The sequence below is a fragment of the Emys orbicularis genome, chromosome 7 (genome assembly GCF_028017835.1).
Source record: "Emys orbicularis isolate rEmyOrb1 chromosome 7, rEmyOrb1.hap1, whole genome shotgun sequence".
NCBI classification, from domain to species: Eukaryota; Metazoa; Chordata; order Testudines; family Emydidae; genus Emys; species Emys orbicularis.
This window is the reverse complement of record NC_088689.1, coordinates 82,915,225-82,942,887: the sequence shown is the minus strand read 5'-3', so window position 1 is coordinate 82,942,887 and position 27,663 is coordinate 82,915,225.

The window sequence follows — 27,663 nt, the reverse complement described above, 5'->3', positions numbered from 1 at the left end:
GGATGTGGCTGACTGTCCCCAACTGGTGATTAGGATCACCAGTCTACAGGAGTGCTAGTTTATTAGTCATTATTACTGATAGAAATAAAATAAGGTGTATAACTCTCCCACACACACATTCCAAGAAGCACCCACTGCCATATTGGTTTGATCATGCTAAAATGATTCTGTGCTTGTCCTGCCTCGTGTTTTAACTTTCATCTCTCCATCCTGTCTAACAGAGCCTGCAATGGAGAAATTGCTGAGTGCTTTGCACAGCCACTGATGCCCTTCACTGCATGCAACAGGGTGTTGTAACGTAGGCACCCAGCATCTGTGATCTGGAGGGCTGGACAGGGCTAGCAGCAAAGATCAGACTCTGTAGAGAGAAAGCTGTATGTTGCATGGTACCTAGCATTTCAATTACTGCTTTATCTCCTGATCCCTGTGCAATTAACTCATGTCACCAAGTGCTGAAGGTGTCAAACCTGCATGGAATGAGAACATGAAGCATTCTCCTTGCATGGGCACCATAAAGCTCATGGTTCCCTTGTGACATGTTCTTTAGATTTAAATAAACCTGTGATGCAGCAACACTTTCTCCCATTGCTTTTTGAACAGCGAACCACTTTCTGTGTAGTTTTGTCCATTCCTTGGGGTGGAGGGGAGGGCACTGCTTACGGTAATAGCCTCAAGACTTTGACCACAAAGAAGCCCTTAAAGCTTCAAAGCAAGGTGGCCACAGGGGATCACCCAAGGCCAGTCACAGACAAAGCTTTTGTGTGAGCTCATCCAGCGCCCCTTTAACCTTTAAGGCACCTTTAACTAGGAGGGGAATGATTGGTCTCAGAGATAGGGAACTAACTTGTGACCTGCGATATGTCTCTTGTTTCTGCTTCTTGAGGTAGGAAAGGCAGGGACAGGGTTCTCTTTCGGGGGAGGTGGGGGGGCTGGGTAGAGCTGAGCAAATCTTTTCAGACAGATAGTTTATTCACCAAAAACACAGTTTTGACCAACCCGAAGCTTCTTTGTTTGTGTCAGAGGAGGACTTTGAATCCACATCTCCTATCTCCCAGTTGAGTGCCTCAATCACTTTGGCTCAATGAATCTATAAAATAATACTCCAGGATTGTCACTGTCACTTCGAAGCCTATGATGTCTGGGGGGTCAGTGTGAAGTGACAGAAGCAGCTACGTGCATGACTGAGAGCTCTTTTAGTTTAGAGCATCCCCAGGTTCAATCATCACTGGAATTCATAATCTGTTACTTTCCAGTTTTTATGTTCTCAGCCATTTTGACTTTATGAATTACACCCATTCAACAGCACAGGCGTTCAGCTACTAGTATTTATACAAAGTAGAACAGCTTCAACAGGAGAGATTGAGAGTAACCCACCCCAGAGTAACTATAGCCTGGGGGATAGGATACTCGGGGGGAAAAGCTGAGTTCACATCCCTGCCCCAAAGTAGGGATTCAAACTGGAGCTTCTAACATCCTAGACAAATGCCCTAAACATTAGGCTAAAGGGAGACAGGTAGACACATGCTCTTTGCTACAAATTCCAAACATTTTCCTCTGATTTTTCAGAGTGCTGATTGAACCAAACCCCCCACCACCCAATAATCAAAAACAAAAAAAACTCCAATGACTCGCCCAGCTTTACCCCTGAGTGACTGACACCAATTTAATAATTGCTAATGTCCAGTTCCCAGTGTCTTAATTACGAGCAGGTTTATTAGGGAAAAATGAGAAAAAATCCAAATAAAAGACTCCTAACACAGTATTGCCAACTCTTGCAATTTTAGTGCAAATCTCAGAATATCTGATGCTTTCATTAAAGCCCCAGCTCATAGAGTTTTGTAAGGGGGTGAGGATCTCAGCTTTCATTAAAAATCAAGAGTACATTTCTAGCCCTTGTGGTTGCTAAGAAAAGCTTGGAAATGTGACTCAAGAGTAACCCTTCAGCTCAAAAGCCAGAAGGAGAATAAAAAGACCCCAAATGTATTATTTTTGTAAAATGTCATGATTTTTAAGCAAATGTCATGATTTCAGGGGGCCTGACTCACTGTGTTTAGATGCTGGCAATACTGCCTACACATCAACAAACCTCAGCCTAATATTGCTAAAAGAAACCCAACCTCACGAAGCAGGTGAGATGCAGCTTTCCGTTACTGGTGTGGAATTCTACCTCAATCATCGCTCAGCCTCTGTGGAGAAAATACTCCCGTAACTGAGCACAGTAAAAATTAACCTTTTAATGCTTCTGAAACACCCACACACACAACAACCAGCTATTTACTCCAGTGAGGTGAAAACTGAAGATGGCATTCATAGAATCATAGAATATCAGGGTTGGAAGGGACCTCAGGAGGTCATCTAGTCCAACCCCCTGCTCAAAGCAGGACCAACACCAACTAAAACATCCCAGCCAGGGCTTTGTCAAGCCTGACCTTAAAAACCTCTACGGACGGAGATTCCACCACCTCCCTAGGTAATCCATTCCAGTGCTTCACCACTCTCCTAGTGAAAAAGTTTTTCCTAATATCCAACCTAAACCTCCCTCACTGCAACTTGAGACCATTACTCCTTGTTCTGTCATCTGCCACCACCGAGAACAGTCTCGATCCATCCTCTTTGGAACCCCCTTTCAGGTAGTTGAAAGCAGCTATCAAATCCCCCCTCATTCTTCTCTTCTGCAGATTAAACAATCCCAGTTCCCTCAGCCTCTCCCCATAAGTCATGTGCTCCAGCCCCCTAATCATTTTTGTTGCCCTCCCCGGACTCTTTCCAATTTTTCCACATTCTTCTTGTAGTGTCGGGCCCAAAACTGGACACAGTACTCCAGATGAGGCCTCACCAATGTCGAATAGAGGGGAATGATCACGTCCCTCGATCTGCTGGCAATGCCCCTACTTATACAGCCCAAAATGCCGTTAGCCTTCTTGGCAACAAGGGCACACTGTTGACTCATATCCAGCTTCTCGTCCAGTGTAACCCCTAGGTCCTTTTCTGCAGAACTGCTGCCTAGCCATTCGGTCCCTAGTCTGTAACAGTGAATGGGATTCTTCCGTCCTAAATGCAGGACTCTGCACTTGTCCTTGTTGAACCTCATCAGGTTTCTTTTGGCTCAATCCTCTAATTTGTCTAGGTCCCTGTAGAAGGGCTCGACCGAGGCTCGTCCCTTCGCGGGGCTGTGGGGTATCCCACCGCCTCGCAATAGTTCGCTCTGGGCCCAAGCCCTGGGTCAGGGCTGGCCAGTAAACAAACAGTCAGGAGCTCGGGCCCTTAGGCAGAGGCTGAGCCAATAGTTCAATATGAGCCCAGGCCCTAGGTCAGGGCGGGGCAGCAAACAGACAGTCAGGAGCTCAGGCCCTTAAGCAGGGGCTGAGCCAATAGTTCAATATGAGCCCTGGCCCTAGGTCAGGGCAGGGCAGCAAACACACAGTCAGGAGCTCAGGCTTCTGAGCGTCTGGTGCGAGGGGGAGACTGCCACCCGTGAGTGGGGTGGCAGGGGGGACACAGGCCCACCCACTCCACTGCGTCCCAGCCTGGGGCCCTGGCAGCGGCAGAAGACTCGCTGCTGTGTCAGTGGGGATCCTGACCGCAACACACTGACATTGGTTCTGGCCCTGCTGCAGCCAGGCCAGGGTCGGCTGCCCCCGGGCTACTTCCGGACTCCCCCTCGTAAGGTACCTGGGTTTGGCTGGTGTCCTCGGCGGTTTCCAGCACCATCGGTTCCTCCGGGTGACTCGCGAAGGGTAGGCTTGGCTGCTCCTCAGGGTAGCTGGCGAGGGGTAGGCTCGGCTGCTCCTCAGGATAGCTGGCGAGGGGTAGGCTCGGCTGGCTCGGCCAATCCTTGGATCGGCCGCAGCCTGCCGGCGTTCCCCAACCCAGAGCTAGGTGACAGGCATCTGGCCTCTCCGGCGGCTGGCTTTCAAGTGAGCTTTGCAGTGGGGCTTTTCTACTTCCTGTCCTGCGCCGTGACCTCTGGGGGGCGGGCACAGGACCCACTGGCTCCGCCCACGTTGGTGCTAGGGGAGGCTCATCCCTTCGCGAGGCTGTGGGGTATCCCACCGCCTCACTACAGTCCCTCTGTATCCTATCCCTACCCTCCAGCATATCTACCACTCCTCCCAGTTTAGTGTCATCTGTAAACTTGCTGAGAGTGCAGTCCACGCCATCCTCCAGATCATTAATGAAGATATTGAACAAAACCGGCCCCAGGACCGACCGTTGCGGCACTCCGCTTGAAACCGGCTGCCAACTAGACATGGAGCCATTGATCACTACCCATTGAGCCCGACGATCTAGCCAGCTTTCTATCCACCTTATAGTCCATTCATCCAGCCCATACTTCTTTAACTTGCCAGCAAGAATACCGTGGGAGACCGTATCAAAAGCTTTGCTAAAGTCAAGGAATAACACATCCACTGCTTTCCCCTCATCCACAGACCCAGTTATCTCCTCATAGAAGGCAATTAGGTTAGTCAGGCATGACTTGCCCTTGGTGAATCCATGCTGACTGATCGTGATCACTTTCCTCTCCTCTAAGTGCTTCAGAATTGATTCCTTGAAGACCTGCTCCATGATTTTTCCAGGGACTGAGGTGAGGCTGACTGGCCTGTAGTTCCCAGGATCCTCCTTCTTCCCTTTTTTAAAGATGGGCACTACATTAGCCTTTTTCCAGTCATCCGGGACCTCCCCCGATTGCCATGAGTTTTCAAAGATAATGGCCAATGGGTCTGCAATCACATCCGCCAACTCCTTTAGCACCGTCGGATGCAGTGCATCCAGCCCCATGGACTTGTGCTCATCCAGTTTTTCTAAATAGTCCCAAACCACTTCTTTCTCCACAGAGGGCTGGTCACCTCCTCCCCCTGCTGTGCTGCCCAGTGCAGCAGTCTGGGAGCTGACCTTGTTCGTGAAGACTGAGGCAAAAAAAGCATTGAGTACATTAGCTTTTTCCACATCCTCTGTCACTAGGTTGCCTCCCTCATTCAGTAAGGGGCCCACACTTTCCTTGACTTTCTTCTTGTTGCTAACATACCTGAAGAAACCCTTCTTGTTACTCTTAACATCTCTTGCTAGCTGCAACTCCAAGTGTGATTTGGCCTTCCTGATTTCACTCCTGCATGCCTGAACGATATTTTTATACTCCTCCCTGGTCATTTGTCCAATCCTCCACTTCTTGTAAGCTTCTTTTTTGCGTTTAAAGTCAGCAAGGATTTCACTGTTAAGCCAAGCTGGTTGCCTGCAATATTTACTATTCTTTCTACACATCGGGATTGTTTGTTCCTGCAACCTCAATAAGGATTCTTTAAAATATAGCCAGCTCTCCTGGACTCCTTTCCCCCTCATGTTATTCTCCCAGGGGATCCTGCCCATCAGTTCCCTGAGGGAGTCAAAGTCTGCTTTTCTGAAGTCCAGGGTCCGTATTCTGCTGCTCTCCTTTCTTCCTTGTGTCAGGATCCTGAACTCGACCATCTCATGGTCACTGCCTCCCAGGTTCCCATCCACTTTTGCTTCCCCTACTAATTCTTCCCTGTTTGTGAGCAGCAGGTCAGGAAGAGCTTTCAAAGGAACGTCTCAGCTGTGCCTTTATAGAGTCTACATTATACAGGCTTGTTATTTACATCCAAGCTCTTTGGCACTTCTAATACTTCAAGAGTCATATTTTGCAGCTATAATGCAACTGGGGGACTACCATATAGATCTCAGTTATGAGGTACCATAACAGCTGCAAAATGTTGTCCTCTCTCTACATCACATTCATAGCCGGGAAATACCTTTCTGTTGCTTGCTGGTAATGAGATTTTTCTTATAGCTAAAGAAACAACAAAAATAATGATGCGTTGCACATCTTGAGAACCTTGTGTTTAAGGAGCAAATAGCACTTTATATAAACATTAAGTAAGGTTAGTCTTGTAACACTTCTGTGAGTCAGAGACAGTGTTGTTTTCTCCAGGCTGCAGATGGGGAAAATGAGGCACAGTAAGATCAAGTGGCCTGCCCAAAGTCACATAGAAATTCTGTGGAAGAACTGGGAATTGAACTTCAAGCTTCTGGCTCCCACTACAGTAACTGAGGCCCTGAGCCTCAAATGTATTTAGGTCCCTAACTCCCATTGATTCCTAAATACTTTGAAATGGCCTTGAAACTCTACATCAGGTTTCCTTTCTCAACATGCTGGGGATGGGAGTTGGGGATAGCAGTTGAATAGATTTACTCTGTGAGTGGAAAAAGGGACTGATATGTATGGCTGGCTGAGGTTCATTCCCATACATGGGACGTCATTTTTTCCCCACATACAAAGGACATTACTTTTCCCTGCAAATGGAAAAGACCAAGCTTTCATGATGCCAGTGTAAAAAAGGACTTCTGCCCTAAATTGAGGCAGCTGCAGTTACCCTGTGGCTATATCAGTTTTAACACAGGTTTGGCTCACGCCCTCCCAACCCCCCCCCCCCACACACATCCAGCCGCATGCTCCGGATCGTACCATCTTTGATGAATGAACCTTTCCCTCAGTTGAGAGAATTCATGTCCCTCATATTCACATTAACACAGGAGCCTGAGGGCTGTGGCAGGCCTAGGAAAGTTGCTTTGTGGCCTATGTTGCGTTTGATACAAGCCCAAAAAGCGCCAGAAGAGATGAGAAGTGCTATCTCCGGAGGAATAAAGGAGGAGAAAGCATAACAGGGAGTAAGGGCACTTACCAGCTTCAGGAGGCAGATGAAGCAAGCAGCAGCCATTTTAGGGCTGAAGCAGCTTCGCTCTGCTAAATTTAAAGGGCCAGCCACAGAAGGGCATGCAGGGGAAAAGGGTCCTATAGAAAGCAAACTTGCAATGGTGCTCGTGGCAGAGGGGAGCAGTCACAAAGGAGGTGCTGTTTTGGTGTGTTGCATACCGGTATTGCCTCACAATCAGTGCTTCATTTGTGCCAGGGCTAAGCCCCAGCACCTCCAGGCCTGGCAGGTCAGAGCCCTGGCACCTCTGGGCCTGGCATGTCAGATATTAAAGTAAAAAAAATTGCTTGAGCACCTCTTTAATTACAAACAAAGCACTGCTCATGAAGCTGCACTAAAGGCTCAGTCCAACAGCCATTCTCCACACACAAGCCCCACTAATATCAAGCATCCCATCTAGACAAACAGCTCGAATTCAGAGGGTTTTAGCCTGACGTGTTGCAGCACCAGCGTGACCCCAGGATGAGGATGCTCCATTTTATATCACTGGGTGATACTGTAAAGACTTCATGTCTGGAGGCTGGATAGAGTAACTAGATAAGTCACACACACCTCTAGGGAAGCAAGACTAGGACACTGCTCTGTCACATCTAAAACATAGGCCTTTGCCATTTGAGTTAAAGGAGATCTCTTTCAGCTGGGGTTAGTAGAAGGCCCCTTTCCAGACAGTAGAGCAGGGGTCGGCAACGTTCGGCACGCGGCTCGCCAGGGTAAGCACCCTAGCGGGCTTAATTTGTTAAAGGCAGCATTAAAAGATGAGGCTAAAACAAAGCGGCGCGGGCGAGCGATGTGCTGGCCGCGGCTTCCCGCCGCCCCCATTGGCCCGGGACGGCGAACCGCGGCCAGTGGGGGCCGCGATCGGCCGAACCTGCCGCGTCAGCAGGTAAATAAACTGGCCCGGCCCGGTAGGGTGCTTACCCTGGTGAGCCGCGTGCCAAATGTTGCCGACCCCTGCAGTAGAGGATGGTATGCTGCCTGGCTCTCCTGTAGAAATCACAATTTATTATGGTCATGGGATTTTGTCTGAAGCAAGGTCATATGGCTGTTTAACAGCTTTCAGCAACAAAACCCACTAATACACTAGGAGGGCAAGAGCATGAAACTACAGGATCTTACAGTGACAGGCAGCTTGCATTCAGCAACCCACGGATGTAATGCACACGACATGAGCATGTTTTGGCTTGTGGGTTTTGCAGCCCAAGCAAACCCAGCACTCTCCTTGAAAGGACAATTGCCAGAGCAATGCAATTCTCATTTTGCCATCATGTGGACCATGTGTGAAAGGGACTGGTCCTTACAACAACAACGGGATGCTGAGATTGTGTTATCGGTTGTCGAATACAGCATAGGACTCCAGCAGTGATCTACCCCTCACCGAAAGATGCCTTCAACAAATGCACTGCTTCTGTTATTTCTTGTTCAGAGACATGAAAACAGATGAGCAACCTGAAGCCAGCCAGGCAGTTGGAACAGTTGGTAGGCATCACAGAGAGGGAGAAAGCAAGATGAATACCCATCTCCCCCGGTAGGGAGAGTCACAAGGAAATCCAGCACTGGATTCTCCTTGAAGCCCACAGAGAGCAGACTACAGCTACGTCCTATAAGCAGCACCTGCAAATGTATATTTTCCAGATGCCACGCAGTGAGTTACTAGTTTTGCACCAGCTGAGACTCGAAAATGGAATTGCATCCTCAATCTTGGTAAATCTCCCAGTGGTGTGTGTAGGGGGGACTCGGTGCCAGCATCCTGACTGGTATGGCCGTCTGCAGCCAGTGACCTCTGCTCAGCTTCAGAAATCACAAGTCAGATACCATTAGCAGGGAAACTGATCAGCAGTCGGCCAGATCTTTAAAGAGACAGCCTAGCACGGCAACTCTCCCCCGGCTGGGGATGGTATCAAGGCTTCAGAGGAAACACAGCTGAATTTACTGCATTAGAAAACCAGATCCAGTTGCTTATCCCTTTTAATCCTATCTACCTATGTTACATTATAAGGCCCCTATTATCATTGCATTTGAGTACCTCACACCCTTTAATGCAGTTATCCTTACAACACTCCTGTGAGCAAAGAAAGTGCTATAATTCCCATTTTACAGATGGGGAATTGAGGCACAGAGAGACTGGGACAGGTCTACACTTACAATGCCTCACTGGTCCAGTTGCGCCGCTGTAGCGCTTCAGTGAAGACACTACTTTGCTGACGGGAGAGCTTCTCCCTTTGGTGTAGTTAATCCACCTCCACGGGCAGCGGCAGCTTTGTCAATGGGAGAAGCCCTCCCATCAACACGGAGCTGTCTACACCGGGGATTAAATCATTATAGCTATGTTGCTCAGGGGGATGGATTTTACACACCCCTGAGCGATGTTGTTATTCCAATGTAAATTGATAGTGTAGACCTGGCCTAAGAGACTAGTGGGGGTTTCAAAAGTGCCTAGGCACCTATCTGCTGCTGTAGGCAGTTAATAGCGTTAAAAATCTGGCCTTAAGGGACCTCAAGATCAGTTGACATTTTCCAGGCAAGCATCAGGAGGGGAAAGGATAGAAACTTTTTCTAGTTGCCCAAAGTTAGGGACCCAAACAGCCTTTGAAACAAACAGAGCACTCTGTAGCTCCCCTCCTCCTCACTGCTTCTCTTAGCCCTCCCTTTCGTATGTTAACATTCACCTTAACTACAGTAGGGACATGCATGAAACTCACAAACTTCCAGTTTTTTTGTTCAGTTTCTCCCCCAAAGGGTTCTGATTCTGTTTTATGTGTAACGGTGACTTTGGGCGAGGAGAGGGGCTAGCGCCTTTCTCCATAGCTTCCAGAGGCGGTTGCTTTCAGAAACAAAATCCTAGCCCAGATGGACCACGGGGGCATTGTGACACAGCTGTAGAGCTGGGCAAACAACAGATTTTTGGGGTGCAATTGCTGAACCAAAAATATTTGTTTCAGGATAAACAAAACATTTTCTTTGACTCTCAGTGAAATGGTTCCTTTTGGTTTTGAGCTGTTTTAGTTTTTGTGAACTTTTAAAAATGAAATTGAACCAAATTTTAAAACAGTGTCATTTTGAGTCAAAATATCAAAACATTTTGTTTCAAAAATATCAAAACAATACACTTTTGTCTGATTTCCCCCCCCCCCCCCAAAAAAAATAGTTTGATGAATTTGACACAAGTTCATGATATGTTTTGGTTGACCCAAATTTTTCAGTGGAAAAATGTTTTGGCTGAAAAGTTTGGCCCAGCTCTACCTATCAATGCTTCTATTCCAAATATTTCCAGCTGAAGGTACTATGGCTTTGAGGAAACAATTAATACTGGATTTAAATAACTCAGGGAGCTAAATTACCTTCCCCTTCCTGTACTGTGGAAACTGTAGTTATTCCAGAAGCAGACAATTCTCCCTAAAAAAACCCTGATGATTTCTGTGCCCATGAAAATAAAGGATTAATAGTATGAGTCAGAGGCATGCACACTCCGGGATGTCACTCTGAGAACTTCCCACTCACAGCTGCTGAAGTACAAACTCCTGTCCCTATTCCAGTTCTGGACCCACCTTTGTTCTCCCAATTCTGCCAGTGCACCGCCTGGGTGACTTACTAAACCTTCTGTTCCAACTCAGAGCCCACAGACCTCTGCTAACAACCTAGTGAATGATTAGATAGCTCCCACAGGTTTGGAGGAATTGTTTGGAAAACCTCCTTATAATGCCCTGGAAAAATTTCTTCCAAATTCTGGACCAGGACTCTGGAATAACAGAGACAGCTCCCAAAGAAATCTTGTAATTTTATGCAAGACCCAGCTTATTCTGGACCAACATGTTTAATCAGTTCTACCAAGTGAAGAGCCATCAGCCAGTCATCTTGATTCCAGGTTTCTAGTAATCTAGGACACAACCTCCCCTCCACCCATCACCTTCCTCAGATCCAGAGTTTCGGTCCTAATCTCATCTTCCTTGATATAGCTATATTTTAGCAGCAAAGCCACCTTAAACTTTGGGGTTTCCCTCAAGCAACAGCCAGAGACAGACAAGAGGCTAGAAGGAGAATTTGATGTGGAAAAGGTACACATCATACATTGAAACCTGTATCTCAAGGTTCCCTTTACCTGTGCTCTGCTGTGCTCATGGCCAATGAAATCTCAGCCACCTGGTTCTTTGCTCTATATTAACTTACACTGCATTTTAAAAGAAGTCACCCCATATTTCTGGCCTCACTGTGCTGAGGCTGCCATGCTGAAGTACTCAGAATCAGTTTTCTTCCTGAACGTGAAAGCTGAGGCCCAGAACTAAAGCGCTTATGTCCTTATGAGACAGCTAGCTCTGCAGTACGTGTCCTCCTGTTACAACAGCCAAAGGACCTCAATGCGATCAGGCTTTTATGAAATGTTGAAGTCACCTGCTTGATGACCTCTGCATCAGCGTTAATGAGCCCAAAATCATCCCTGATCTAACTCCACTGAGAGCCATGAAGTCACACCAAAGCTGAATGAGGCCCCATCTTCCTGCTTCCAGCATCATCATTTTCCTCTACCTCATCATAATGGGTAAGTTTCCCCTCTTCAGCTGGAGGGAACCGGAGCAGGAATTCCGTCACCATGCAGCGCAAGCAACACTGAGTTTTATTCTCTATACGTTCCTCTCAAAGGCATCACTTAGCTTAGGCCATGTCCTATGTTTATCCACAGAACCAGTGCTCCAAGGAAGAAATATGATGAAGGTCTCCCGGCAAAGGCTGGTGCTGGCTTCTCACCTGATGACTGCTAGAGATGATTACAACAAGCAACTGGTAGGAACAGACAGTGATAGTGGTCAGGGCCGGCTCCAGGCACCAGCTTACCAAGCAGGTGCTTGGGGCGGCCACTTCAGAGAGGGGCGGCACGTCCAGCTGTTCGGTGGCAATTCGGCGGACGGTCCCTCACTCCTGCTCGGAGCTTTTTTTGTTTGTTTGTTTGGCTGCTTGGGGCGGCCAAAACTCTGGAGCCGGCCCTGATAGTGGTGGTGAGATTAAACAGAGAGGTGGGGAAAGGTGACTTCGTAGTGTTAAAGATGAAAGGTGGGCTACAACTGCCAGAGGAACCATAAGTATGCGATGGGGCCTAAGTGGTTAATAGCATTGCCAAAAGCAATCACACCTTGTGTGAGTCTAGTGTGGGTGAAAGGTGCCAGCTGGACTGTGAAGTCCTCCATTTATCCACACAACAGTACAACATGCTCCATCACTGCCTCTCTGCTCTCATAGAAGGAATCGACCCAACGGTGTATTATCATTTATACTCAATGTTTGCTTCCAGTTTTTACTGAAAAATGCCTGGGTTTTACAAAAGCTATTCTTTTGGGGGGGGGTTACTGATTTTCACCTGAATTTTGGACCACTCAAGTACGTGCAAATACTGATTAGGTTAAGAAAATCCAATCCATTACATTAGGCAGATGTGTTTATGTTACTAATAAATTAGTCTAAGAGTAAATGGCGAGACGGTCTGTTAAAGCACAGCAATACAGTGGAAGATACATACACGTACTCATACGGGCATGCATGTGTATGAACTGTTAATGTACAATTCATGAAATAAACTGCAGCATTAAACTGCCTTTACTTTCCCTACTCTGACTTTTCTCTATGTGTTGCTTTTTTTCTGTCCTCCCATCCCCTAGTATTAACCCCAATATTTACCCAGAAAATTGTGAAGTTAATTTTTTGCACTGATTTTCACTCATTTTTGTAATAAACACTGATACATTCGCAGGAAATTTTAAACAAAATGAAAACTGAAAACAAAGGGCCTAATAGATACTGCAATAGAGGTCCCAGCCAGGGTTGTGACACCATCACACTAGATATCGTACACACGTGGCAAGATGCGATCCCTGCCCCAAAGACCTTGCAATCTAAACACAGTGGAGGGATTATTCTTCCAATTTACAGATGGGGTACTGAGGCACAGAGAGATTAAGTGACTTGGACAGAGTCACACAACAAGTCTGTGGCAGAGTTGGGCATTACATCTAGTTCTTCTTAGTCTCAGCCCAGTCCCTTAAGCCACAGGCAACCCTTGCTCCATGGCACATTCACAAGCCTCAACCTTTGAATTGAGCATGCCAACAAGGGAGCTAATTGTGCCAGTGGTGTATTTTCTGACATGTAGTCTGGACTGAGAGCTCCAAACAGCCAGCAGTCAGTAACAGATTTTGGTAACTTAAGACTTTACCCACTGAACTCAGGGTGAAGGGCTTTTCTACCTCATTACCAAGCCCTTTAGCTATCCAGTCTCCCAACGGCTATCTCCCTGCAAAGTCTCACAGAAACTCCAGTTCCCGCACTGACAGATATAAAAATTTTATTAAAGTTAATGTTTAAAATGAAATATACACGAGTTAAGAGGCAAGGTAATGTACATCTGGGGTCAGGCTTGGGTTATGGGGGGTTACAGGTATCATTTGCAAGGATGAGAAGATACATACATGTCGCATAACCTGCATAGACCCAGATTGGGATGTAAGGGTTTTTAAAGTGTCAGTGGATAGGTGGGCTCAGGTACGCCACCCTTGGAATGAATAAGGAGACCAAGTCAGTATCAGTGTAGCGGATAAGTACATGGGTGGGGCGCGTCCCTTGGTCCGTCAGGGAAGGAAGTGGGTTATTTCCCTGGTCGGCAGTCTCGGTTACTCAATGTGGTATTGACGGTGTCCTGTGATGTGTTCCGTATAAATGTCTCTGGACCACCTGATGGTGTCGGACACCATGAGCTGTCTCATGAGCCGGGCGTAGCGTCGACCGACTCCGCACGCTCTCAGAACCGGCTCGTTGTGGGGGTCCCACGAGCCCAGGGCTCCCACGATCAGGGCGTGTATCTGGACCTCGTAGCCTTGGGCTCTCAAGGTCTCGGCCAGCGGGGTGTACTTCGACGCCTTCTGTCCTCGGGCCTCATTGAGGGCCGGTGACCGGTTTTCAAAAGGCACTGTGACGTCTACGATGAGGACCTTCTTCTTTTCTGCGTCTGTCACGACGATGTCGGGTCGCAGTCTGGTGTCTGTCCCGGGGATGGCGGAGTCGAGGGTGATCTTCCCCAGGGACGGCGGGATGGCTTTCACCAGCCTGTTCTGGATGGCATTGTGGCGGTGCCGCCAGGCTCCGGAGTGCTGTTTGCATCCACACAGGACGTGGGGCAGGGTCTCGTTTGCATAGCCGCACTTCCTGCAGCGCTTGTCTCGGTTGCCGTGGCAGATGGCTCTGTTGAGGGGAACACAGTTGAGTTAGGCCCTGTGGACAAACCGCCAGTTGGCGAACCTGGTGAAGCTGCCCCCGGGGAGGAAGTGGTTGCTGGCGTCCTATACGGCATCCTCATGGACTCAGCAGGAAGGGTCATGCAGAGGATTCCCTTTGAACACCAAGATCTTCTTTAATATCAGTTTCCTTACAAATTTCTGTAAGAGGGTCACTGACAGATGCCCAAGGACAGAGGGTCCCCAGGGCAAAGCCATAAAGGAAAAAGAATACAAGAATCTATCTGTAAAACAAGTAAGTTAATTTTCCTTTAGAGCAGGAACTTCTCTTAACTAGCCACAGCTGAAAGCCCTTCTCTCCCACCCTGATAGCTCATGCAGTCCTCATTATTATGCCAGCCAGGATCACCTCCTGCCTCACCTGAGTAAAGAGGTTTAACCCCTTCCCTGCCCCACTATGGATAGTTTCCTTGCTGGGCTGATGGATGGTGGTGACAGATTGGCCAATCACAAATCCTCTTTTCACTCTAAGCACTGTCTATTAAGTGCAGGTATAAATCCATCAACATGTCATAGATATCCCGGCAGCTTCTGCCATTATTTCTTCATCTGCACCTCCAGCAGGATCTAGAGCAATCCAGCTGCCATGTGTACTGGGAGCTTTCAGCCGATCCTGCTCTTTGCCCTGCTTCCATCCCCTTTTTGAAATGATTAGACTCAGCATCACTGGGACTGGGACTGGTTCCCTCCCCTGGTACTGGATACCATCCCCATAGCCCCACACCTGTGCATGTGTTCTTGCTTTTCTTCCCCTTCTAGGGTGACCAGACAGCAAGTGTGAAAAATCAGGACAGAGGGTGGGGGGTAATAGGAGCCTATATAAGACAAAGACCCCAAAATCGGGACTATCCCTATAAAATCGGGACATCTGGTCACCCTATCCCCTTCCCCCTTTTTCTCCCCCCCCCCTTGTGCTTTTCATTTCCTTCCTCCAGAACTGTTTGCTGTGACTGTAGCTGCCACGATCCTCCCTGCATACGTTCCCACTCCCCCAGTGGCAGCATAATATTGCTTTGATTGGGTATTTCTCCTTCCAGCACTAATCTCCTAACAGATGCTGCTGTCATGCTAGATGCTGTGTGGGGATCTCTTGTCTCTGTCTCTTTAAGCAGGCAGTTGGGCATGGAATGGATGCTCAGTCACTCAGCATGGTTGGATTTGTCTGAGTCCCAGTCAGCTCCCTGTTCCTGTCACCGAGATCTTGCCTTCTGAATCCAGCTTTCCATTGCTTTAACTTTCTGCGGCAGGTTTATCCGAGTCCCTGTCAGATCAATGGGTTTGGTCACAGAGATCTATGGGACTTTGTACCTTCTGGAGAGTCAGTGTCTGGAAGATGATTTGGAAGTACTAAACCCCAGTCCCTGCTTGCCCATGGGGTGCGGGCAGGGATGACAATAATAGCAGAAGAGAGATCCAAAGACCACAAAGACTTAACTGCAAAAAGCAGTAACAGAAGGAGAAAGAGTGTGTGTGCATTCCATGAGAGGACTAGGGGGTGGAGGGTGTATTTTTGTAGGTTTGGGCTGCCTGCCTACTGGCCCCTTTAATAGTTGTTAGCTCTGTTTACAGGCTACAGCCACACCACCTTGGGCTGTGATGTTACCAGACAGCATTAAGGAAGCAGGCTTTGGCCTGGTCAGTACTGGGATGGGAGACCTCTAGCCAAGTGGGGAGAAAGAGCTGCAGGTATGGGAATTCTGTAGGTGGCGCTCTTCCCTCACAGTTGAGCCAATGCCCCAGCATTGTGTTAGGGGGCCTGGTTCTGGCAGAGGGGATATCTTTCTGAAGGGACATAAATCAAGTCTCTTACTACTTGTAGCCAGTAAATATTGCAGGGTTCTTTTGATAGGGGTGTTTGTTTTGGTGTCTTCCAGATCAACCCCCAGTTAAGGTAATTGCTTCCTATCCCCTATTGATTTCTACTGGAGAAGCAAAGCTTCACCTTGTGTCCTGAGGAGAACTGGTTGTGCTGGGTTTCTGGCATGCCAAGGCTGGCGTTCTCCCCCTATTTCTCACTCCGGGGCAAGTGAGTAACAGCACGAGAGAAGTCCCTCGGGCAGGTTCAGCAGTTCAATCCCTCACAGTGCCTGGAAGCGTAATCCAGGAGAGGCCCACAAAAGGCTAAACACATCAGTGAGTTGAGTGCAGGGTGGAAGGTGCTGGAGTGACAGCTCTTCTGTTTGCCCCCAGGACAGGTACAGCATGGGCACTGACAGAGCAATGCCATTCAGTCCTCAGCCCCTCTGTTCAGGCTCCTAGAAAGGGGGCTAATAGGTGCTAACAACTGCAATAACAGCCTCTCTACGAAGAGCTGGACTGAGCCATTGAGCCAGTTAATGGTCATGTCACAGACTCTGTTTTGATTTCTTTTTGCAAGGGAAATCCACCCGTCCTTTGCTTCAGCAGCAAAGGCTCAGTGACATCTAAGTAGGAGAGCGAGCCATGTACCATGAGGTTCCGGAGGTAGCATACCCACAGAGGGGATACAGAGGGCAGAGCCTCCCAGCAGGTAGCAGACAGGCATGGCTGCCAGAATCCATCCAACCTGCCTTTTTTTCTTTCTTTCTTTCTTTTTTTTTTTTTGCAGCTCCCCCTGCCATCCCCACCCTTGACTGGGCCTTTAGTTGAATAAACTAAGGAGGGTGAGTAAGTCATTTAGAATACACCTACACTGCCAGTGGAAGTGTGATTGTGTTAGCAAGACTAACTACGCGGGCACTGTAGTCACACCATCTCTTTCTCTGTGTCTCATTTACCCAGATGTAAAAGGGGATGAAGATGCTGGTTGATTAGGACCATAACATTTTTGAAGCAGGGACTCTCTCCCTCTCTGTATGTACAGTGCCCCACACACCAGGGCCCTGATCTTGAGTGAGGCCTCCAGGAGCCACTGTTACTACTACTACTACTAGAAACACAAACAGTTGATGCAAGTCAGCAGGGCCAGCTCCAGGCACCAGCTGAGCAAGCTGGTGCTTGGGGCGGCAGATTGTTCGAGGCGGCATTCCGCCCAATCCTAGGGCGGCACGGCTGCTTTTTTTGTTGTTGTTGTTCCGCTCCAGCTGCCCTGTAGGGGGCGGCGGCGCGGAGAACTAGAGCGCCCTGCAGGGCAGTCCTCTTCCTTCCCTCCCCGCCGACCGGAGTGGAGCCCTCGCGGCAGGCGGCGGCGCAGCGGGAGGGGCCGCGTGGCAGCGCCCCTGCTGTAGCCCTGGCCGCCCCCTTCTCTTTCTCTCCCGCCCGCTCTTTCCCCCTCCCTCCCCCCCAAGCCGGTCCCCCTGCACCCGCGCCACAGGTTTTTTTTTGCTTTGCCGTTTGCTGGCTGCCCCGTTTTTTTTTGTTTTTTTTTGCTTGGGGCGGCCAAAAAGACAGAGCCGGCCCTGCAAGTCAAGTCAGGAGCCTGCATTGAATGCAGAAGACACAGCTTTGATGAGAGCAGCTAGTAAACTTACAAGCCCCCCCCCCCCCCTTGAGTGAAACTGCCCCAGAACCCTGAGTGCACCAACAAAGGAGAAATCAAGGAAATGGGGGGGGGGAAATTAGGGTTACCATATTTAAAAAATAAAAAAAGAGGACACTCCACAGGGCCCTGGCCCCACCCCTTTCCCACCCCCAGCCCCGGCCCAACTCCGCCCCTTCCCCAAAGTCCCCGCCCTAACTCCGCCCCCTCCCCTGAGCGCCCCGCATTCCCCCTCCTCCCTCCCAGCCACGCGAAAAGGGCTGCCCGAGCGCTACCGGCTTCACGGTTTGCCGGGCAGCCCCCAGACCCTGCGCCCCCAGCCGGCGCTTCCCCAGCACAGCTGGAGCCCAGGAGGGGAAGCGCCCAGCCCGGGGCGCAGGGTCTGGAGGATGCCCGGCAAACCGTGAAGCCGGTAGTGCTCGGGCTTCGGGCAGCCCCCATGCCTCCGGACCCTGTGCCCCCGGCAGGGCACTTCCCCTCCCGGGCTCCGGCGGCTGCTGTGCTCCCTGAACTCCTGGGCTCTGTAAGCGCCGAGCTTCCCGAGCGCTACCGGCTTCAGGCAGCCCCCATGCCTCTGGACCCTAAGCCCCTGGAGCCCGGGAGGGGAAGTGCCCGGCCGGCGGCTCAGGGTCCGGAGGCATGGGGGCTGCCTGAAGCCGGTAGCGCTCGGGCAGCTCGGCTCTTAAACAGAGCCAAAGAGTCAGGGGAGGAGCACAGCAGCCGGAGCCCGGGAGGGGAAGTGCCCGGCCGGCGGCTCAGGGTCCGGAAGCATGGGGGCTGCCCGAAGCCGGTAGCGCTCGGGCAGCTCGGCTTTAAACAGAGCAGAAGAGTCAAGGTAGGGAGCACAGCAGCCGCGGGACGGGAAGTGCCCGGCCAGCGGTATTTTTCCCGGACATGTTCGGCTTTTTGGCAATTCCCCCCGGACGGGGGTTTGATTACCAAAAAGCCGGACATGTCCGGGAAAAACCGGACGTATGGTAACCCTAGGGGAAATCAGCCGGTACAGATTTTTTCCAGCACCTCAGTAGTAATGGGAAACTGAAAGTTATCAGAGGTGGGCCACATGTTGGCAAAGTCTTTGTAACTTTCCAACCAGCTGCTTCCTGCAAAGCACTAAAGGACAGTCACTTACTTTCTTTGCTTTTATCTCTTTTTGCTGTTTCTCTTAGGGTCGTTTTTATCTCTGAAGAGTTTTCATGTCTGTTATTTACCACAATGTCTCCTTCCATCTCCCTCACCCCCTCCTTACTGTGCCTACCCAATACCTCTATTCATTTCTCCCTCTCCTAGTCTCTTTCCTTCCCCAACCTCTCATCTCTCCCTCCCTCCCTCCTTGTTTCCTGCTGGTTCCTCCTAATCTCTCAGTTTGCAACCCATGGAGCACTTAGTATTTAGGTGTTGTAATGATAGATGTTTTGTTGCAGTATGCTATTCAGCCACTAGCTGTCTATATGCTGTATAGAGTTCCAGGTAGCCTGTAATCCCTGGTAAACAAAAGACACTAAGCTGGAACTAAAGCTATGTGCAAGGTTGTTTGCTTGTGGCTGTAGCTTGCTTTAATAAATGCCTTCTCTTTAAACCAGATTGTGATTCCATATATCCTGAGAAAATGACGAGAAATCAACAAATACCTTAAATAGACAAACAGATGGACTGACAGATAAGAGAGCAAGTAATCCTTCTGTACAGTTTGTAAAGCACTTTGGGCTATTTCTAGATGGATAAAGTAAAATATGTAAATACAAGTTAAATTATTATATTATTCCCTAGCACTTTAAGCCAGAACTAATGTGCCCAACTGTTTGGTTTGTATCTATCTGGATGTTATTCCTGTCTTTGAATGTGTCTGTATATCAGCCATACGATAGGTCCTGGATCCTGACTGGGATACTGTGCCCAATCATAATATAAATATTAAAGTATTAGGTGCAGTTGTCAGAAAGCCTGCAGTACCATCACAGTGGATGAGCTATTTTATACTGTACAACACTGCTTAAGTTGCCCCTTCGTCATGGCTGCAACAAACCCCCATTTTCACAGTCCCTTTCTGCATTTTATCTGGTTACAGTCAGACATCAGAGAAGGGTGACAAGACTGAGCCAGACAAGCGCAGCTAGGAAACAACAATAAATGATCCGTAGCCAGGGTCTGTCTTTTCTGGCACATTTTAATGTAATTGCAGCCAAGTAATGGTCACCCCATCGTGAAACCTTCAAATATGTTTCCACTACTGGTTTTCACCTGGCTAACAGTGAATTACAGATGAACGGAAGATGGCATTAGTAAGAGTGTCCCTTTTGAGTTCCCATTCTGCAGCCCTGGGTTCAAATCTGTCTTTGGTCACAAGTGAAAACAACTCTGATTTGCTCAATCTACTGTAGTCCAGACTGACTGTTGGTTCATACTACAGAACCATTACACAATTGTCAGTCTCCTCCTAAGAGAAATCCAAGACTAGAAGAGCAAGGGTTGCTCTAGGTCAAAACTAAGGTGGATTGGCAGAGCTTTATGGGGTCCATGCTGGACCAGGGTGCTGGAGCCCAAGTCTGGAGTGTCCTGGCAGAAGCTTGCAGAAGCACAAAGATTGGGATAGGAGGGGGTATCCCAAGTCAGAACCAAGGCAGAGCTGGCTGAAGACCCCTGCTATTCCAGGCCTGAGATATAGCTGATCGGGCTTGAGGGGCCTTAACACAATGGTGTGGAAGTCCAGGTTTGGCAAAGCAGAATGCGCTGCAGGTGAGACTGAATTGTATTGGCACAGAAGAGTGAGGGAAGCTTGCACAATGCCTACTTGACCTTAGCAACTGCTGCTCATTCCTTCCATTTGTGAACACTAATTCCACATGAAATATGAAAAGCAGAGGGAAAGAGAGAGAGCGCTGCGTCCCCTGAACAATCCTCCCTCAGAAAAAAGGCAAGAGGTCAGCTGTGACTTCTTCAGCATTTTGCAAGCCCAAAAGCACGCAACAACAAATTACCATCTTAAAAGCCGAGCAGGACATGCTGATCTATTGGCTAAAGCCTGCCTAATCCTGCTGATTATAGTATCCAGCCATGTTTTGCAAGAATTGGCTAATTAATAGATGTAAGGATTTCCACGACAGTAAGAGACAACCAGAGAATGCTGTAAAAGCCTCAGCAGTGGCTGCATGGCTTAGAGGATTGGAATACCAAATCTTTCAGCTATAGGGGTATTTAATTCAGCTCAGATCAGCATTATGATAAAGTTGCTGATAGATGCTCATTATGTGAAACTGGTTGATGGTCTCGGTCCTGGTCCTGCTGGAAAGGTACCCAAAGACAAGGTGGGCCCTCCTGAGGCACCCTCCAACACCAGGTGCGGCCCAACAAGTGTGCCTGCCTCAGTTTTGTCTCAGTCTAGCCATAAAAAGAGCACAGTCTCTCACTGTTCAATACAAAAGCCCACCTCTGGCCATGGTTTATTTGTTTATCGATACAATAGTCCGTAGGGTCCCCACAGTAATACCATGTCCTGCACTTCCCACTGTAAAACATATACAAGTCCTGCTATTTTCTATCTCCCTCTCCAGGGACATCACTTCTGGGTCACCCCATGAGTTCACAGCACTGAGTTCCCCGCTCCTTTCTGCCCATGTTCCAGGGCCCCATTCTCCAGGCCAACCACCTGAGAGCAACCAGTCTCATGCCTCTTCTACCCAAACACAATCCAGTGATTCGGTTCTTTTCAGTCTCCTGCCACTGGCTCTCCAGCGAAGGGAGGTCAGCAGGCTAGCCCTTCCACTGGTCTCCTAGCCAATTCCTCCCTATCCCCAGATCGGACCGGCAGAGTTTCCCTCTCTCTGCAGTTTCCCTGTCTCTCCCAGGCAGCTCTCCCTGCCTCTTTTCTCAATTCTCCAGGCTGTGCTCTCAGGCAGGTCTCCAGCCCACCCAGACTCTTCCCCACTATGGTCCATGTGCCCTCTTTTAAGCCCAGTTGGAGTCAGCTGACCAGTCACAGGTGCATTGGCCTCTTCCATCTTAAAGAGCCAGTGTCACCCCGGGATAGCCCCACATCACAGAACAGACAGTAAGCACAAATTTCCACACTTGCTGGCAATGAGGCCAGTAACATCAATAGACAGTGAATGTACTCTCCTCTCCCCTTTAAAAGTGGCCTGTCCAGGTCAGGATTGAGGCACAGTGGTATGTGTGTAGGTGAAATAGGAGCTTATGCTGCTTTGGCTTGTGCTGTACCTGTTCAGTGAATACAGAGAGGGCTTAAATCTCTACAACTGTCAGTTTGGCATCTTTCCCAGCCACATCAGTTCTGTAAAAATTCTTTAAATAGCTAGTGACACTGTTTTGCAAAAGGTCACCAGGAAGGAGGTTATACTAGGTGGTAGTCTAGAATAGCTCATCCAACAACAGGAAGCCATGTGGATTTGCTAGGCATGCTAGCACATAACTAGCTCTAACTTGGAACCAAATTGTGCAACTGTGACTGCTCCCTGAGCAGCTGTGTGGGTCTGCACTTTGCTTTGGAAGTAGTGATAAAATAGGCAAAGGTCACCCGATAGTTGTTGTCAGATGCTACCAGTGTGGTGCTCTGCTTGCTCCTATGTTAATATCACTCGGCTGCGTGCGTGTGTTCCCTCTGTGTGCTGTCCCAGCTCTGCAGATAGCTGGGACAGCAGACCCGACGAGAACCCCCAATAACCACAGAGTCTAGTAAGATGCAAAATCACATCAAGTAGGTTTATTGCGACCTCGGACACAATTGCAGTTCCCTGTAGGTTTCTGAGCCTAACTCAGGGCATACTACGAGAAAGTGCCTCTTGGCAAGGACCCGGCTCAGTGGCGGGACTTTCCACTGCCCCCGTGGCCGGACAAAGACACCACCCCAGGGATACATTCTTATACACGGGTACAAACAAGTTACACATCACTCCTGACGTATTGAGGTGCAACCCCTTCACATAGCAAGGTACAACCTCCCTACGTAGTAAGGTGCCGCCTTTCACCTTGTACATGTTGGTTCGATCAAAACAACTCTATCCATCATTTTACCCTTTTGCCCCTGTCATTGGGATGGGTCGGCCTGTTCCATGTTATCTGTGGAATGTTCCCGTATGGTATGTCTCGGTACCATGTTTATACTTTAACTTTGCTAGGTGAATATATTTCTATGCAACATCAGCCCTTTTCCTGCCAGCTTCTGTGAGCAGGGCCTGCCTCTTGCTCACAGCTTAACTTTGCTTTATGTTAGCAAAGTCTTGACCATTACTTTAGTTCAGGCCTCAGGCCTCATACCGGGCCTCTGATACCAAGGTTTATATCTCAGGGCCCCCTCTTACTACAATAGTTTCATCTGGATTTGCCTTAAGGAGAACTGAGATGGTAACACGTAAGGGGATCAGCAAGTCAGGAAACTTCAAGATATAGCAAGGAGGTCCGATCCATTCCAACTTGGCACAAAGCAACCAGTTCTAATTAGACACGTGAGAGCCTCAGACTGTTTAGAAGTTTGGCTTGGATAAAGAGGTTTGGCTGCTTCTCTCAATCTGTTTGATCTGGAAGCTGGGCGAGAAATCTTGCGATATCAGACTCTCTCATGAGATCGCCATGTTTCCTGGTTTGGGCCAAGCGAGAAATAAAGTGTTTTCAGGGGTTCCATACAAGCATTTTAAAAAGCATCACTTTATGAGCCAGCAGTCTTATCAAAGTCAGCCCTCCCCACCCCAAACCTCCAAAAATCCCAAACATCATGGCAAGCCTTGGTCTGCCCAAACTCTCCTCTCAGGCAAAAGCCTGCACAGAGGCATGAGCCTTTGACTGCACCCTGAATATCAGTAACCTCAGAGTTTCATGGACCAATGATGGGAGGAAATACTGCTCCACCCCAGAACGCCTTGCCAGCAGACCCACTAGGACAAGTGCCCTGGCTAATCTCAACTATCAGGGAGGCAAACTGGGTGAAAGATGGTCCTTTACGGCTTTACACACTAAATCCAATGCCTTGAATTACCGTCAAAAGCTAATGCCATATACAGAGCACTGCACTACCAGAATCTCCTGAGAGGCCTTCAAAGATAGCCCCATCTAAAGCACACATGACGACAATCCCAACTTCAGGTCATAAAGGCCTGGGTAATTGTGGTGAGAGCTGCATTGCAGAGGAAAGGGGCAGTGTCCTTGCCAGGTACAGGTGGAAGAGGACATTCCTGCCCACCTGGTGCAGTCAAGGATCAAAAAGAACTAATAAATTAATATCCTTGCTAATAAAGCCCCTTATAGGCTATATAGGAGGAACAATACCACACCCTCCAATGCTTTCCACATGGATTAGCATGCCCTAGGCTCTGTCTTGTCTGAAACGAGCTACAGTCGGCTTGGAAGAAGCTCCTATTATAGCCATACGTTGGGAAAGCAACAGACAGCACTGTCCAGGACCGAGTCAGTGGGATTTAGGCACCTGCACCTTTTAGGTACGTTTGTAAATTTTACCCCTATCAATTAAGTAGCAGCTCCACAGTTCATGCTGTGTAACCATCTCCTTCAACAGCCCTGCGTACAGGTTAAACAGCAGAGGTGAGCCAGCCCTGGGCAACCTGCAAGAGAATTGTGGTGGCAGATGAGCCATTGCCAAATCCTGCCCTTCGGGAAGGAAGAGGAGAGCCACTGCAATGTGATTCCTTTCATCCCCACAGGTTCTGCAGGTAAGTCAACAACACCTTGTGGTCAATAGTATCAAAGCTTGCAGAGACCTCTCAGAGCTCTCTTTCGAGATTTTTAGTTTCCCTATGAAATAAACCCCCTTGAGGACATGCAAGTGTATGCAACTGACCAAAGAGTTACCATCATTCCGTTTTAGTCTGGGTGTGTGCTTTTTGCAACACCAGAGTCAATTCATTTTCATGCCCAGCTAGAACAGCACCCTTGTGGGGAAAGCTCACACTAGTGCTTCTATCTTTGGTAACCACTTGGAACTTGGCAAGTTGTCTTCTACTGACACTGCACACACAGCGGGTCAGCCATGGACACCACCACTGGGTGTGTTGGAATGAAATTTACACTGAACTGACCAGGACAAACTAGATGTGTGTTCCCCTTCCCTTTGGAGTTTATCAGCATACATTTTGGGTAGTTTGGAAGCAGAGTAGCTCTAGTCTCTGGTAAAATGTCTGGTCCCAGTGATAAAGGCAAATCCAGCACAGAAGGATTCCTTTAACGTTAAATATAATCAGCCAGGGCCAGGTGCTTTTAGAGGCTTAGCCACCCTTTTACTCTCCCCTAAAGTCCATGAGATCATCTGTAAGTCATCAGAAAAATTTTGTGAAAGCAGCAATGCCGGAGGCGGCTCAGTTTGAAAGTCAGACTAAGTGCATGCCACTGCAGTCAGAGACTCAGGTGGCAAGTCTGATAAAATGACAGGGTAGAATGACAACTTAAGAGGAATATGTGGGCGGCCAGGAATTAAACTCATCCCAGACACACAGACTCAGAGCTATGAGAAGAGGTTGGTGAAAAAAGCACGGAATTATCTAATTGTATTAGGAAGGAGAACAAGTTATCTAATTCCTGTGTTGTGCTGCCAAAGATCCAAATCAGAGCCCACAACATCTGAATTCTGGATATGTCAGAGGCAGAACAAAGTGGGAGACAAACTCTCTCTTTTTATTAGTGTATCCAGTGTCACAGGAGATTTTTGTGGCTATCACCACAAATAAATGCTGTGGAAGAAGAAAAAGAAGAGAAGTTTGATGCTACCTGCTCCCCACAAACTCCTGTACAGTCAGAAATACAGCAACACTCCATGCTCAATTATCCCCAGTATCCAACAAGCACAAGGGACTGTCTTCCTCACAAGCATCAGTAGGTCCACAGAAGCATGGAGAGCTTACCATGGTGCTGCCAGACTTCTCTGTCCAGGATCTACTACAGAAGTAGTCAAAGAAGCACTGATGGCAGTCAAGGTCTCCACCTGTGATTCTGGCCCCTGCCCTTCCTGTGTTGAGAAAAAAAGAACACCTATGGACTAGTGATCCCATCAATTTCTCCTTTGACAAGGGAACATTAACCCCAACCCTATAACATGCACCAGCCCAACCTGTGCTAAAGAAACCATCACTGAGTGCTAGAGACCTCACAAACATCCGCTCTGTCGCATTTGTGAGTGAATCAATCAAGCAGCATCAGATGCCCTTGATCACGAGATACGCCTCTCCCACACCCAAGAGGCTTCAGGTTTGATCATTCAGGAAATGCCAAGAAATGGCTCAGGTCCTTCTCTCACACCACACCCACAGGGGCATTATGGGCAGCTGTTCCCTCCACTCCAAACCTCTCCCCTGAGCCATAGTGGCCAAAAATAGCTACTTCCACCTGTGAAGAGCTAGAAGATTCTGCCACATCCTGTGAGCCACTGACCTGGCCAGTGATCCGTGCATTTGTGCCTTCCAGGCTTGACTGCAGCAGCTCATCACCAAGAAGGACACCACCTGCCCTGAACCAGCTCCAACTTGGTACGAAATGTGGCAAACATGTTCCATTTGTGCTACAGCTGTGTGGCCCCGTTCAAATGCCCCTTGCTGAAATCATCACTAATCAACCACTTGTTACCATGACCTCTGATCTAAGTTTCTCAGTGTGTTCTGGGTGACTGAGTTCAAATCACTTTGTGCCAATGCCCTGCACCAAGCACCTGGGGTTTTCCAACCTCACCTGGAACAGCTGTGACCGAAAATAAATTCTCTCCAATATCTAAGCCAAAGGTACCCCATTGTAACTTAAGCCAAGGACTCCTTGCCTTTGCTTTCCCATGTCCAATGTGAAGAATAATGCAGACACACATTTTAATAACCAAACATCATTGCACGTTCGGCTCACACATTGCTTTTTTCAGTGCACAATAGGCAAAATGACCAGAAAGGAGTAAAGCATTTCTGGAGAGCAGGGATACTCTGGTAATGGGAGATGAGCTACATACAGCAGCACAGAGGTATCACTGGTCTCCAGGGAGCCAGCATGGAAAGCAGCTGTCAGAGGAAACAGTCTTCGTATGTTGGTAGTGGGGTGAAAGGGAGTGACACTATGATAAGCATGGTGACAAACATGTAGAGACAAGTCCCGCAGGCCCAGTAACATTCACTGATCTGTCAGAAGTTAAAAGGAAACCCATTACCCCCCACCAATGGGAAGAAGGGCAAGTGGTCATCCCCAAGCTATACTTATTCCTCTCACCATCACCATATCTGAACACTTCACAAAGACTAATGGGGTCATTCGCACAACACCTCTGTGATGTGGGCCAGTATAGTCAGCCCCAAATGCAAGCAAATGGTTTAATATGGCTAAATGTATACATCTAGGAACAATGAACATAGACCATACTTACATGATGGGGGCCTCCAGCCTGGGAAGTGGTGACTCTGGAAAAGGTTGAGGTTATGGTGGATAATCAGCTGAACATGAGCTCCCAGTGACACGCTGTGGCCTAAAGGGCTAATGCAGTCCTGGGATGCATAAACAGGGGAATTTTGAGTAGGAGCAGAAAGATTATTTGGCACTGATGTGACCACTGCTGGAATTCTGTGTTGAGTTCTGGTGTCTACAATTCAAGAAGGACATTGATAAATTGGTAAGGGTTCAGAGAAGAGCCATAAGAATGATCAAAGGATGAGAAAACCTACCATATATTGATAGACTCAAGGAGCTCAATCTATTTAGCTTAATAAAGAGAAGGTTAAGGGGTGACCTGATCACAGTGTATATGTATTTACATGGAGAACCAATATTTAATAATGGGCTCTTCAGTCTAGCAGAGAAAGATAAAGCATGATCCAGTGGCTGGAAGCTGAAGCTAGACACATTCAGACTGGAAATAAGGCATACATGTTTAACCGTGAGAGTAATTAACCATCAGAACAACCTACCACAGGTTGTGGAAGATTCTCCATCACTGACAATTTTTAAATCAAGATTGAGTTTAAAAAAACAAAACAAAACAAACAAAAAAAACCTAGCAAAATGGATCTGTCCTAGGACTTATTTTTTGGCAGGTGTCTGGTCTGGGTTACACAGGAGGACAGATTAGATGATCACAGTGGTCCCTTCTGGCCTTGGAATCGATTAATCTATTTTCGAGACAGAGAAATGAGGCACAGAGAGACTTCATGATTCACCCAGGGTAAGTTTGGGGTAGAGCTGAGACCAGAAGCTAGAAGTCTTGCATGCCAAACTAGTGTCT